Source organism: Ischnura elegans, chromosome 1 (genome assembly GCF_921293095.1).
Source record: "Ischnura elegans chromosome 1, ioIscEleg1.1, whole genome shotgun sequence".
Lineage (NCBI taxonomy): Eukaryota > Metazoa > Arthropoda > Insecta > Odonata > Coenagrionidae > Ischnura > Ischnura elegans.
In genome coordinates, this window is record NC_060246.1 from 119,584,918 (window position 1) to 119,601,238 (window position 16,321).

The 16,321-nt window shown below is 38.8% G+C and overlaps 1 long non-coding RNA gene across 2 annotated transcripts; it reads left to right on the forward strand.

Annotated features, from left to right (window-relative positions):
- Window positions 1–42: 42 nt before the first annotated feature.
- On the forward strand, window positions 43–12,464 carry LOC124168965. 2 transcript variants are annotated; one of them, XR_006867016.1, is made up of 3 exons: window positions 43–159; window positions 437–771; window positions 11,960–12,464. It is a non-coding gene; the product is annotated as an uncharacterized LOC124168965 (long non-coding RNA). The 2 variants fall into 2 exon arrangements; XR_006867017.1 differs by having other exon boundaries at window positions 12,130–12,464.
- The last annotated feature ends 3,857 nt before the right edge of the window (window positions 12,465–16,321 follow it).

Genomic DNA, 16,321 nt, shown 5'->3' on the forward strand with positions numbered 1-16,321 from the left:
GCGAAGCGGTTTATTTCTGACATATGAAGAACATAATACGTAATCATATGTGCGGGGAGGTGAGGTGGGTTGGGTTTGTTTCTATCGCATCATCAAGATAATTTAAAAATGATTGATCCTTCGGAAAGGAAATGTGAAATTGATTGTAAATTAGAAAAGGTAACGTAAGCTTTTATCAGGCTATTTGCGTTTTATTTGTGACTATTTCGTTATTATGTTGTTGTTTTGTTTGCTCAGGAAATAAACAATTTAATTTTGCTGAAAGAAGTTGAAAGAGAAATCTTTTAATATGGATCTATATTCTTTATGCAACTCTGTTATAGTCTTAACAAGCCCAACTTAGCTATTCAAGCATTGCCATGAGCTTTTCATTATGTTATCAGCCTCCAGACGTTTATCACAGTAATTTTGTCTCCTTTCCAATTGCAACTTTTAGAAGGAGTTGGGGAAGACGGTGGAGCTATATCACCCTCCGCAGCTGCTGCTACGTCACTTAGTCGATTTCCTGATGGTGTTGCTGAGGAATTAGTGCAACTAGCTGATTGGCTAATCATGAATGGATGAGATGAATTCATGAATGTTTATGTTAAAGTAAGGTCCACTGTCCTCACTTGAAGTCTGCAGGCATTGAGAGAACAGCGGCGCTCATCTAGTGGTGGCAGTCTTCAGGGTGTAAATGCTCTATCTTCAGGCTCTACAGTGTCACCACCTTCAGGAACTGGTGCTGCTAGCTCACCCAGTTCTGGAGCAACTCCAGGCACTCCTGTTGTGGTAAGACTTGTTCTTTTTGAGTAATATGTACTATCACTTTCACGGGCGTCGCCGCGGTAGGGGACATGGGGGACGGGTCCCCCCCAATATTTAAAATTTTCCCCCATACCCCCCCAAAGTGTCAATGCTGATGATGCCAATGATCACTTTCAAAAATCAAAATCCATTTGCTTTAGCCTAAGCTGCTCAGCCTCAGAGATAAAGTGAACAAAGTGTAAATATGTGGTGCTACTGTGATCTACTTCCTTGGCATTTTGGTGGGTGCATCAGACTTATGACTCCCATGGAAAGTCATCCCACTCAGAACTGAAGCTTGGCCTAGTGGCCTTCTCTAGAAAGTCGAGTAAGATATCAGGGCAATTGCTTCCAGATGACTGAAATGAAATATTAAGGCTATACAATCACAGATTGACAAGGGTGAAGTCCTATCATATTGCAGAATATTAAAAATGGACGTACTAAGTCACGGAGAGTTGTGTTACTATAGGGGGAATGAGGGAGATAGATCCCCCAAAACCTCAGAAAATTTTATGGTATACTAATGTTTTCCCTGCTGTGATCATTTCCCGCGGAATTGAAGGTGAAACCCAAAGTTTGAGTGCCAAAATGATGTGAAATGTATTTCCAGGCATGTCATTTTCAGAAAATTTCCCCGGAGGTGCCTGGGGGAGGGGCGGGGGGGGGGGGGGAGGGATTCGCCCCACCAGGACTTCCTATATCCCCCAAATTGGAAATGACAAAATTTCAGATTACGTAATCCCTGATGGGTCTATCTTGGCGATTCCGACTATAGTGTCTGTTTCAATTTCATAATTGGAAATTTTATTGCCATTAAAATTAACATCCACAAATATTAAATGGTATCATAGCATTAATAATTCTGCCAGAAAGTATTTTATTTTCTAGTTTATTTCCATTTCCCATGACTATGTCGAGGTAAAGCGTTTCGATGTTGGCGTCAGCATTTGGTTAATGTTGTGTGATGAAATAAAATTTCCAACCAAAATAAATAGTGTGTAAACAGACGCGATCATCTAATTCAGCCTATGAATACCGAATTTTGAAATTTCATTCTTGGGAGTATGGGATGAAGCCGATTATTCCTTTTTTCAAACTTACTCTGAGAACCATCTCTTGACCACCTTGCCGTTGTCTCGGGCGCCGTGTCTTAAGTGCCTCTCATAGTAGTCATTGGCCGGATGTACTATCAGGACTGGAGGGATGAAAGGCCACAAATGAACGTCAAGAAATTAGAAGTGGTCTTCCGTCAGAGAGTCTGATTTTTAGAAGGCAGGCTTCCGCGGTTAAAATTAATCATTACACTATCTCGGTCTTCTGGGTAAAGCCGTGTCGAGCTGCCACTGTTCAAACATCTGGCCGACCCGTCGGCCTTCATCTGGCCGACGGATCGCGACGTTTTTGGAGGCGATGCAGCGCTCTATCTCCAGGGCATACCTAGCTATCAACTCAGTTTCAGAGTCAGCTTCAACCCGAAGACAGAGACGGCGCAGTCTAATAACTTACTTATTATTGCTTTTATCACCGAAAAGTATGCCAATAAGTACAAAATTGTAGGTTAACATCTGTATCAACAGTAGCAATTTAAGTAAAAGTTTCTTATGTTGTACATGCCCTAAAGTTGATGCACAAGATCTGGGCTGGTACACTCTCGTAGGTAGCGGAATGAATGGTGCATGCTCACACAATGCTCTTTGTAGGGAGCCAATCCCTGCCACGTGCGGGTGCAGTTGTGGTAGCACCTACATGTAGCTGGGAGCATGTTATGGAAAAAATGCTCACCCCATGCCACACATCATAGACGTGGATCACAAAGTATCTTGAAGAACTACATATACATAATACCCTGCGATCCACCTCTAGGATGATTGGCAGGGGGTGATCAATCACCAACCAACATGCCAAATGCACACCGCACGGCCATAGTAATACAACGCATAATAGCAAAATATACATGCATATTCATGCACAGGCAAATCTTGCCAATGGTTTGTAATTCCTATAACAAATCCATGCAAGATAAGAACAATGGAAGAAAAAAATCATGCAATGAGCCGTCCTGGCGAGTGACGCCATTAATTCTATTAATTGAGACACCGTTGCCATCTTTAATAGTATGTTATGTATAAAAATGGGTATGTTTCATGTCATCTGAGAAAATATCTTCTCCGAATTTATTAAGTAAATCTAGCCTATATTTGGATCTACTCTCCTTAAAAGATTCCCATCCTAACTCGCGAAACATACTAGAAACGTTACACTTTTTATCATAGATGTAGATAAATTCACATAGTATGAGCCTGGCAGAACAGCAATAGGATTTCTAGCTCTTCTCCTAAAATTCCCTTCCCAACCATACAATCCCTCCGGTAAATCTGCGAGGGCTCCTTCACTCCCCCTCCTCCGAACCCCAATACTTAAAAAATATATTACCCATCATTCCTCCCAACCTCCGTCTCTCGCCTTCTCACGTCTGACCCATCCATCATCCTCGTAATCGACCGTCCATGGTTTGACGTCGGATTCAATGATGAGAAGGATTGCGGCCTTGTGGTCGAGGTACTGAATTACAGGGTGAATGCGGGGGTCAGGTAAGGGGCGGAAGTGTTGCCCCAGGGACAGAATAGACAAAAGGCAAAAGAACCCGGCTAACGGAGTACAACTTCCTTTTATGGTCCACATATGTTAACAATGGCCTCATGTATTTGGCCACATTTGAAACACTTATTATTTTTATTACTCATGCGTTCCTATTAAAGTCATATTGCATTCATTTGTTTGAATCTGAAAAGTTTCCACGGACACTATTTAATATTATTGAAAATTATTCGCTTGCAAAATCGGTGAAACATTATACAACCCCTGGATCCAATATTTTACAATTTAATAAGGCCAATATCAGCGTTGGTATCACAAGCTGCTGTCGGCGCTTAAGTTCCCTACACTTTACGTGTGAGATAAAGGCAATTTCTCTCATTTTCGTTGCTGAATACATTTTTCCTCTATCATGGATGATAGAAAATGAGCTAAGACAGAGAAACATAAAAAGGCCGTAATTATCGAAAAAATAAATAAAATTCGTATCATAAAATCCACCAAACATTTAGATATGAATTTTTAGAAGAAAAAATATTACAATTCATGAAAGGTTAATGAGATCAAATTACTACTAAATAGAAGGAAATGAAGAAATCTCAGATAACTGAGAAAAAGCTATTCAGGCTTCATTTTGTTGTTGGAACAATTGTAGAGGATTTCTCAATAACAGTATATTGTGATCGGAAATCATGCACGTCTCAGTCGTCTCTCCTTTTGCGAGTACATTATTGCCAAGATGAATCCGTTTTCCACTAGCAATTAATCCCTTTTATACATATTAACATCGAAAGGATGAGCTTAATTTCATTAATAACGTTTCCTCATATTTTATATTTCCAATTTAGTTTAATTGTGCCGCAGCCCTGTGTTTCCAGTGGGCACCTTGGATTGCTGGGACCCTAACCACCATGGTAAATGTGCATCATTCATGTAAAATTATTATTTTTAACGATAACTATCAAGTGAAAAAGAACCAAATTGCATACTTTGTGCTCTTGATATGCCATCCTATGCTAAGAACTGTCAAGGTGGCTCGGACGTTTTTTTCATAGGTATAGAATTAGCCACCCAGGTCAAGTAGACCAGTCAGGTTTGGAGTCTACATAGGGAGTGCATTGGTGAGGCTCCATATTGAAAAACAGAAATGATGCCATCCCTGATGAATAAACCAACATTTGAAACTTCTATTGCTTTCTCTACTCCTCCGTTCTACGTCTGTAAACTAAATAATAAGAGAGGTTTTCGTATGTAACATTAAAGGGAAACTTCTGTCGGTCGTATTATAGTAGAAGAGATCACATGAGGAAGGTGAAAGAAATCGACTGCAGAGGAGAGAGATCTTCCTAGGACTTTAAGGGATATTAAAAGATGTGTCATCAATGTAATTAATCGCTTCACTCTCTAGGTCGATCAAATGCATGCATTTTATTTTTTCTACCTTTTCTGTCGTAATTTTTTGCCCTTATTTCCCTTTCCGGCTTGTAAAGAGTTTTATGCAGATCGATAACTCCACTGTACAAACGTTCAACAATCGCCTACCGAATGAACTCCGCTCATCTATGTATCATAAAGTCCCCTAACGACCACTCACTCATTAACTCACTCATACAAATGTTTGGGGTAAACGAGACAAGATACGACAAAAAGTCTTACGAAGATCCCCTCTAAAATTGTCTGAAACCCCAGGAAAAATTATGAAGACTATGAATTTCCAATTATTACAAATATAGGAGGAGAAATACAATGGTAAACAAACCTTCCTTTAAAGATAGGTAGGTAAAAATGATTTTTTTTTCATTCTTTGTGATGGCGATAACGTTTTATTTTTCTTTACGTCCTTTTTCTTTTACCAACCTTTTAAATGTGCAATGTTATCCGTGAGCTGGTGCATCAATGACAGTGAATAATAGAATATGGAGAATAAGTGCGATCGAAAGTATGGTTGTTATTAATTCCATAGTTTACAAGTGTACATAATGTAGTTCCCCTCTTGTTGCCAATACACGATTGCAGTAGAAAGACATCTAAACAACCTTTCCTTCAAAGATAGGTAGGTAAAAATTATTTTTAGCGTTCTATTATACTTTACGTTCTTTTTCTGTTACAATTTTTTTAATGTGCAATTTTATCCGTGAGCTGGTGCATCTAACGAAGTGAATAATAGAATATGGAGGATAAGTGCAATCATAGGTATTTCTTATTCAATTATTTGTCTTACGAAAAGCACGTTTCATTGAGTGACTAAGTTATTTAGCTTAAATATATTCTAAATCATGACATTTATGATGCCTTGTTCATTAAAAGTTGTCATCTGCTACTCACCAGATGATTTAATTTCGCATTACATATATTGGATACTAAAGCTGTAAGGAGATATTTGTATATACCGACTCGTTAAAAAATTTATAGAGGTTTTCCTGGAGTGGTATCATTCGCGATCATGACGAATAATTCATGCTAAGGATCTCCACTTATCAATTAAAATGTAGTTTACTGTAGTTCATTGTATTTCGTAAATTCGTTTTGTTATGTTTTGTTATGTTATTTTGAGTGTTACAGGGGAACATGCTCTCGACGTTATTTTGTATTTGAATTGAATAAGTTAGAAACTCTGTCAGACTCATAAAAATCCATTTTATTTTCTTAGTCCCTCAAAAAAACGCTCCTCTTCATTAATATTTTACTTTTTATTGTAACCCACGTACTATACGCTCGTTTTACTTGAAAGTAGAAATATTACTTATATCTAATCTAGCCAATTGAAAAGTAAAAGATCCGTAAATAGAAAGTGGCATACAAAAAGTATAAGACCTTCCATAGCGACCAAAACAAGGCCGAAGGTCTTTTGCGGGGGCCTGGGAGGGCAGAGCCCCTCCAGCGAGCAAAGCGAGTCTAGTACTAAAAGGGCTAGTAGACGAGCGGATTTGATTCGGTGGGTGATTGTTGATCGTTTGTGCAGTGGAGGTATCGCAGCGGCACGGATAATAATCATTTTATAATTTGTATTTTTTGCATCGGTCGGTGTCACCTTTCATACATAAACGGTGTGACCTCTCACCGCCAGCTTGCATGTGCATGTGTTATGGCTAGAGATGCGTGAAAATCGCAAATGCAAAAGAGAAGCAATGTGCGAAAATAAATGCGATGACTGGGCTTTTATGATATTTTTACGCAAATTTGCCTTTTCGTTGGGAAAATTCGTACATTTTGTGCCGAGCGCAGTTTAAATGCTCTGCCGACACTCACCGTTCAAAGCATGTGAGCGACTGGCCAGCTGCTAGTTGTATGGACTCAACGTGGCCGCGAACTACAAGTCTACATCTACATATCTACGTAATACCCTGCGAGCCACCTCTATGGTGTTTGGCAGGGGGTGATCAATCACCAGCAGGCAGCATGCATTTGGACTCCCACATGCACACCACACCGTCCAAAAAACGTCCCGTTTACTAACAAATTATACTACTATATGATGTTAGAAATAATAATTGAATTAAGAAACATGCATTAAGTTTTACATAGGTTGTAGGCTACACTACAAGTCATGCAATCTATTTACAAGTTCTATCGCTGCCGTTATTATCTACTATTGATCGTGGAAAAAATGACATTCGAAATCTGTCTGTTCTACAATCTATCTCTCTTATTTTATTTATATGATCTGATCTTCCGTAGTATGTTGGCGTCCGTAAGATATGGTTAACTTCGCCAGAAAAGACACTGCTCTTGAATTTATCTATAAGGTTTAGTCTATTTTTCAATCTACGGTCCGACAGAGAATAACATCCGAGTTTATCTAAGAGGTCAGTTACACTAACAAGACTATCGTAACGACCTTTCACATACCTGGCAGCTCTTCTTTGCACGCGTTCTAACTCTGTTATTAAGCCTTTTTCATCAGGGTCCCAAACACTGGCAGCGTATTCCAAATGTGGTCTAACGAGGGAAAAGTAGCTTATTTCTCTCACTTTGTCGTCGCACTTTCCTAATATTCTTTTAACAAAACCCATTTTACGATTAGCTTGACTGGTTATTTCTCGAATATGTTTATTCCACGATAGATCATTATTGAATCTAACCCCTAGATATTTCACGGATTCAACTGCCTTTAACTGGGTGCCCCGAATGATATAGTTACGCTGTAGGGAGTTATTCTTCTTCCAGAAATTCATTACGACGCATTTTTCCAAATTTAATTCCAACTGCCAAGCATTGCACCAAGCTTGGATAGCAGCAAGGTCATTCGTTAGTTCATCTATATCTTTGCTGGAACGGATTTCTCTGTAAACTACAGCGTCGTCTGCAAATAATCGTAACTTACTGTGTACTACTTCGCCAATGTCGTTTATATAAAGAAGGAATAGGAGTGGGCCTATGACACTACCCTGAGGGACGCCAGAAGTGACTCTAACCTCATTGGAGACTGCACCGTCTAATACTACTCTTTGGACGTGGTCGCTCAAAAATTCTCTTATCCAGGAAATGGCATCTTTGTCTAGACCATAAGATTTCAGTTTTATTATTAACTTTCCGTGGGGTACTTTATCAAATGCCTTTTTGAAATCATGAAAAATCGCATCTACTGGAATGTTATCTTTTCCGGAGGCTAAAATATCGTGGGCGAAAAGCGCTAACTGGGTTTCGCACGATCTGTTTTTCCTGAATCCATGTTGAGTTCTCATTAATAAGTTTTGTGCATCTAGGTGTTTCATTACCGAGCTGACTACGATGTGTTCAAGGACTTTGCATGAGATGGACGTTAAAGATGTCGGCCTGTAATTAGATGGGTGTTCTTTGTCTCCACTTTTGAATATTGGGGTTACATGAGCAATATTCCAGTCATTAGGTACGATGTGTTGCTTGATGGATTTACTGAATATTAACTGCAAGTAGGGGGCAATTTTTGAGGCTAGTTCTCTATATACACGAGAAGGGATTTCGTCTGGATCAGGTGATTTATTTGGACTGAGCGATTTCAATATATTTTCTATTCCGTGCGTACTAATGTCAATAGGCAGCATCTTTCGTATGCAGAGAATGTCAACGGTCTCGGGTGAGTTCTCGGAAGACTCGGTGAACACGCTCTTGAAATAGGAAAGTGGGCGCGAGCAAGCTACTCCTCCGCCACTATATGTCTTATTCCTTTATTTATTATTGTTCTACGACATAATTGTTTTAAATATTCTGTATTTTGTCATATAACTGTGTTTCAATACATTTTATCGTCATTAACCTCATTATGAAAATAAAAATAGACGCTACAAAATGCAATGAACTGATATTAAAAGTGCGATAAAATAAAAATGAAAGTGCGATTTTCACGTATCTCTAGTTATTGCCTTTTACTTCACCTACATCTACTGTTCTCACCGTGCAAGCCACTACCAGGGTTTATCACACCAGGGTGTACCACACCGTGGTGGTTCAATGCCAAGCATGCAGCACTCATCTTAGCCAAACATGTGCTCGCATGCCGGACACAGGCCAAGCACATCAAGATGCGATCAGACCAGAAGCTAGGAGAGTGCTAAGGACACGAACATGCTACCCTGCCTAAAACTATTAGCTAGTCATTCTTCGTTGAAACTTTCACGGGTACTCCTCATGCTAGCTAATAACTTTTGGGCTACGTCGCATCGCCGCATCAAATTTTGGGGGCCCCAACGTTTTCTGACCAATTCATAAAACGAATTCCCTTGAAAAAGCGACCAGTATCGGTATGGAAACATTGGGGCCGCACGAAAATTGACGTAGCGGCATAACTGTAAATATTTTAAACTAACATATTAGCCAGTAATAGAGAACGAAAAGTTGGTTTAGTAAGTGATTCATGCACGAGTAGGTAATAACATACAAAGAAATTCATGCATATAGCTAGTAGTGACATTATTGTAAGTTATTAATAGTAAATGTAGAGCCTATTTTAACAACTCAGAGTACTTCGATGACGACGAAGACGTGGCGTATTTCATGCTGCATGTTGGTTAATACTGACCATCGCACTTAATATAAGAAATTTTTGGTAGGTTCACAGGCTTTTATTTTATAAGATGAAATAACTATGAAAATGGACGAAAAAATTAATTTAAAATTCACATTTTTATTGTGACGAGAAAAAGAAAATAAATACATATAAAAATTTTTAAAATGGCAATCTTTTTTCTAATTTAAGGATAAAATGGACTAAAAATTAATAAAATAAGCTTGCCATTGGAGAATAAATCGTATGTGCTAAACCTTCCTCACCTATCAGGCTATTATACAATCATTTCTGATAAACCTAATCAGCACCCACGCTTTATTCTCCGAGTCAGGAGCGGGCTGGGGTGATTGGGGACTCTCGGCTGGGTCTAATGATGAGCCTGCCTTCTAAAAATCAGACTCTCTGATGGAAGACCACTTCTAATTTCTTGACGTTCATTTGTGGCCTTTCATCCCTCCAGTCCTGATAGTACATCCGGCCAATGACTACTATGAGAGGCACTTAAGACACGGCGCCCGAGACAACGGCAAGGTGGTCAAGAGATGGTTCTCAGAGTAAGTTTGAAAAAAGGAATAATCGGCTTCATCCCATACTCCCAAGAATGAAATTTCAAAATTCGGTATTCATAGGCTGAATTAGATGATCGCGTCTGTTTACACACTATTTATTTTGGTTGGAAATTTTATTTCATCACACAACATTAACCAAATGCTGACGCCAACATCGAAACGCTTTACCTCGACATAGTCATGGGAAATGGAAATAAACTAGAAAATAAAATACTTTCTGGCAGAATTATTAATGCTATGATACCATTTAATATTTGTGGATGTTAATTTTAATGGCAATAAAATTTCCAATTATGAAATTGAAACAGACACTATAGTCGGAATCGCCAAGATAGACCCATCAGGGATTACGTAATCTGAAATTTTGTCATTTCCAATTTGGGGGATATAGGAAGTCCTGGTGGGGCGAATCCCTCCCCCCCCCCCCCGCCCCTCCCCCAGGCACCTCCGGGAAAATTTTCTGAAAATGACATGCCTGGAAATACATTTCACATCATTTTGGCACTCAAACTTTGGGTTTCACCTTCAATTCCGCGGGAAATGATCACAGCAGGGAAAACATTAGTATACCATAAAATTTTCTGAGGTTTTGGGGGATCTATCTCCCTCATTCCCCCTATAGTAACACAACTCTCCGTGACTTAGTACGTCCATTTTTAATATTCTGCAATATGATAGGACTTCACCCTTGTCAATCTGTGATTGTATAGCCTTAATATTTCTATTTAATTATAATTAGAAGAAGTCCATAATCCTGGCGAATATGTGTATGATTTTCAAGTTATTTTGAGTCATAAAGGTATCCCTGCCAATGCAAAGAGCATAAAACAATATCGTTTTTCACAAGAATTACCAAGGAAATTGTTTTTCAGCGGTCGTACACTGTTTGGACTCGTTTTCGCTACTACATAAAATATCATGCGCCAATTTAAAATGAGCATCAGATTTTTTAAATCGATGTTATTTAAATAAAAGTTATTTCTTTAAATTTTCATTAATTTTTATTTTGAGTCACGGGAAACCTATCGATAACCACTATTGTCAATTGGAATGCAACTTAAGAATTTGACTTAAAAAATATATTTTTTCTCATTGTGAGAAAAGTTTTGGTTCCTTCTTGGTTTGTAGTAGCTCAGTCTTTTCCTAAAGAACACTATATATTCTGCGGCCTTCACATCTCGCACCCCTTTTCCCTGCTCAATGTACTTACAGCCCACTGATGAACATGAAGTCATTAAGCTTGTTAACTCCTTCCCCAACAATTGGTCCTCTGGAATTGATGACATCCCTATGCCGATCATTAAAACTGTAATCCATTATATAGCAAGTCCACTAGTTGATATTATTAACACCTCTTTCCTAAGTGGTGAATTTCCCTCTCGCATGAAACTAGCCATAGTATCTCCTATCCCAAAAAAGGCTCATCTTCAGACCCCAACAATTATAGACCAATTTCTGTCCTTACTGCTTTTTCCAAAATTTTCGAAAAAGTGTTCTATTCCCGTATCATTTCTTATCTTGAATCAAAAGATATCTTACATGATTCACAGCATGGCTTCAGAAAAGCAAGATCGACAATTACTGCCACATATCAATTGTTAAATTCCATTTATAATGCCTGAGACAAAAATTTACACTCACTTGGAGTGTTTTATGACTTGTCAAAAGCTTTTGATAGAGTCAATCATGATATTCTCTTACTTAAGCTGGCCAACATTGGAATGAGAGGAAAAACCTTGGACTGGATAAGATCATATTTAACTGGTAGAAAACAAATTGTGAAATATACATGCCGGTCACAGTATAGTAATGATATCTCATTCTCTTCTCCTTTAGATATTAATACTGGGGTCCCCCAAGGTTCCATACTTGGCCCCCTCCTGTTTATTATTTTTGTTAATGACCTACCAAACCTGTTTCCTCAACAGGATGTTGTGTTATATGCTGATGATACTTCATGTCTGTCACATTCTAGAAATATTTCTGATCTGGTAAATTCTGTCAATACTTATATTTCCAGGATGGCTGAGTGGTGCAATACCAACCATTTATCAATTAACATTAACAAAACTGTTTTCTTGGATTTCCGCCCTAAGAGTATCACACCTATAATTAATCACCAACTTAATCTGATGAATGAGCCCATTACCCAAAGTAACTGTGTGAAATTTTTAGGTCTTCTGGTTTCAGACGACCTTAAATGGACACCACACATTGAAGCCATCATGAATCGAGTTAGCACTGGTATTTTCATGCTTAGAAGGCTGGCCCCATTTCTATCTCTTTCTACCCTCAAACTTATCTACTATGCTAATATTCATGCTCATATATCTTATGGTATTATGTTCTGGGGAATTTCACACCATGCAAAAAAATTATTTTCTCTACAGAAGCAAGCATTGAAAGCTATGGTTCAAGTGCCTAAGAGGACTCCTGGTAAACCGATGTTTTTGGACCTAAAAATATTAACACTTCCCTCCATTTTTATCTTGAATTGTGCCACTTTTGTTAAAATGCATCCTGAACATTTTCCAAGAAATCATGAATGGCATGACTACCACACTCGCTCAAAATGTGACGTTCACCTCAAAAGTCACCATGTATCTCTAGCTCTCAAGGGACCTCATCACACTCCATCCATCATTTTTAATAAACTTCCATCTGAATTGAAAAGCTGTCCCCCTTCCCTATTCAAAGTTAAATTATGTAATTTTTTAGCAGGTAAAGCCTTTTATGATATTAGCGATTATTTAAATGATTCTATGTAATTTGTATTATTGTATTTATGTAATTTGTGTCATAGTGATTTTTGTGACGAAACCATGCAATGTATATTGCCAGTTCGGTGAATAAAAAATTATTATTATTATTATTATTATTATTATTATTATTGATCCCGTGAACGTTATGATTTTTACCTCACCTTTTAGGCGATATTCTTTCATCGATGAATCTCCATTGTGAATAATGTGCCGAATGTATTAGTTGAGAATGTAATCTCGATGAAGGAGAGAGACTTTCAAAAGGAAAAGTCTCCAGCTTTGACTCCAACTGTTTTGCTTTCATATTTTAGATTTTAGAAACACTACAAATCGGCAACATGTTGTAGCTTCACTCAATATTGAATTACGTATGTGCTCGTTTATGCCTATGCTTGTAATAGTTGAATTAGCTTTGAATGTAGAAACGTAGTTACTCCCTTTCTGAATTCTAAAAATCTAGTGTCATCCTGATCATGCCCGTCATCAGTAGTCAATATATCATGAACGTAGTGAGTTGGCTGGTTTTCACAAGCTCTACCTTTTCTAAATCCGTGTTGTTATTTTGCTAACAGATTTTGGCTTTCTGGATGGCCTATTGTCGAACTGAAAATAATATGTACCAAGATTTATAAAAAAATTGAAGTCATTGAGTTAGACCCGTAATACTATATCTCTATCCCCACCCTAAATATAGACCAAACCTTCGCCGTTAATGAACCGGAAAATATAATGATGTCACAAACTCATGGGAAGTGGGCGGACTTTCACTTGTTTTTTTTTAAACTTAGGGGAGAGCGAGGAAGATTTTATTTTCGTCGTCATTTACCTTTCCCTTCCATCAACCGAAAGGGCTTCAAAATCGTCAAGGTACAATGTTTAAAGGATAAAAAATGAACTTTTCGGTGTGATCTGTAGTGTAGTCCGTGAAACAATTGTAAAGAAATTGGAAAATTCACTGTCTAATTCTAACATGTTGGATGAGGCGTCGGATGTTAGGAGTAGGTCACCGCTGTAAATTGTATTCAGATGCGTAAAAAAGGACGAAGGGGTTATTAAAGAGACATTTATGGTTTTTTTCAGTTTTTAGTGCTGATCGAACTGCAGACGGTTTATTTGAGCATTCGGATAATGTTGTGAAAATGTACGACCTGAGAACACAGTTCGTTGCTCAGACTTATGATGGAGCAACGGTTATTGTCGGGTCACTTGTCGGGGTTGCGGAGAAAGGTGCAGGAGGAGTATCCAATGGCCTTGTTTACTAACTGCAACAGTGGCGTAGCCACAGGAGGATTACAAGGGGGCAGGTTACAAACCCCCCCCCCCTTAAGCCATTAAAAGAGGCGGCAAAAACTTTATACATAGTACTTTGTTTTTATAAATACTTGTACAACATTATCAATTTTGAGTCATAAAAATCAAGTTTTCAACATCAAAAAGCCCAAAATTTTCGTGGGAGGACCTCCCTTTGACCTCGGGTGTTTTCCATACACCCGGGAAGGGCCCCGAAATCTCCGTGAACCCCCCCCCCCCCAATTTCAAAATCCTGGCAACGCTACTGCACTGCTAAGCACACTGATTAAACTTACAATTAGTCTTGTATCAGGGAATGGGTGACATCACTGAATTTAAAGCATTCTTCCTCACTTCAGCCGGAATTTCAACTTTCTCGCCTCCCTCTAGCAACAGATCATTTGCTATTGAATTTGCTACTCCTAAAGGCCGTTTTACACGGTACACGGAATTGCGCAGTCTGACGTACGTGTGAAGGCGCAATCAAAATTGCGTCGTGCAAAGCGGTGAATTGCTAGAACACATGCGAGAATGCGTGGATGCGAGATGGCAAAATAGCCCCTGTTCTAATTTCGTTCATGCATTCGCGCAATTCCACGCCATTTTAGAAATTAATGCAGCTCTAACCTGCGCAATTCCGTGTACCGTGTAAAACGGCCTTAAGAGTACTTAAAAATAGTCGATCACATGGTTCGCTTCCGCTAGATGGTGTTTTACTTATCGGATTTTCAACACCGTAGAAATATACAATCTGCAGGAACCTTTCATTCAATGTTTTTCAAATATTCATGAATATAATGACGATGAGAGGAAAACAGATGTCAACGAATGGGATTGTATGATCGTAGGTTTTCCCGGCGTATCAGGTGCAGAAAGGTATCTCGCATTTTCCACCGGTTAATGTTTTCCATGTCTCCCGACATTTCGAGCAGCAACCTGCTTTTCATCCTCAGGGGATCAAAGCAACTAAACTGGCAGGAAAAGCATGACACGTGACCAAACACAATAACCAATCAGGTTACACGTGACCATGAATGGGGTGTACATGTACTTGTCAAATTTCGAATAACGGCATTCGGCAGATCCCCCTGCATCACCAGCAGTCTAATGACGTCACCAACTATTGAAAATTTGGAGACAACTCTCGCACTTTCTGAATTTAAACTTACAAGAGAATGGCTGAATGGAGATGTTTTTAAACGCTGCTAACTTATCTTCCTTGCCAAATTCGTTAAATTAAGCATTCGGCATAAGTGAACAAACCCCATAACGCTTCAATTCCTAAATTCAAAATCTTTTCAATGATATTTTCAATTTCCTATGGACAGAGCGGAAGATGCATGTCTGACCCTCGAGACTACCCCTCTCACTTTGTCCCTGAAGTGGGGAAACTCGAGTTTACACTAACACTGATTAGAATGAGTCTATGTTTTACGAACTGTTCCAATTTTCCCCTTCCACGATTCTTGTACAAGATGTTTGAGGCAAGAAATATGACCATATACCTACTCTTCCCTTGCGCACCAAAATTACAAGGGCACTGAAATTTTCTCTATTACAAACCACCAGTAGCGTAGCCAGGATTGGGAAATGGGGGGGGGTTTACTTATTTCGAGGCCTTTCCGGGGGTTTATCAAAATCACCCCAAGGCAGAGGGTGGTCCAAGGATTGTAAAATTGTGGTATATTTGATGTTGAAAACGTGATTTTTATGGCTCAAAAACAATAATGTTGTAGGAATATTTATTATTGAGACCTCTTACACATTTTAGTCGCCTCTTTTAAATGCTCAAGGGGGGATGTAACCTGGAAACCCCCCCTCGTGGCTACACCACTGCACAACACAGGGGTTGATGGTAATTTCACTGTTTTCTCTTGATTCTGTCTTATTCATTGGAATCAGAAGTGAGATTATCAAGTGATATCAGCGTCTATCCCCACAATAATGGGAGTCATTGATTTACAGCATATTGTACATAAACCTAAAGACTTGAAGACATTTGTACTTAAGTTGACACTGATTGAATAATTCCCATTCATTTTTATTCCAAATAGTTAATTCCGATTAGTTGCAATAGGGGCACAGCTACGAATTAAGGCTTGGGGGGTTTTAGGTGCAACTAATACTGGTGGTTTGGGGGGTATGGAATACCCACCAGGGTAAACGGAAGGGGCAGGGGCCCTCCCCAGAAAATTTTTAAGATAAATGGTTCAAAATGGTGAGTTTTTCAGCTGTGTGAATAGTTTGAAGTTTTATTTGTTTGGCATCCGTCCAACTAATACATACATATTAGTCACAAAATTTGTCAAGCTAAAATGTTTTTATAAAAA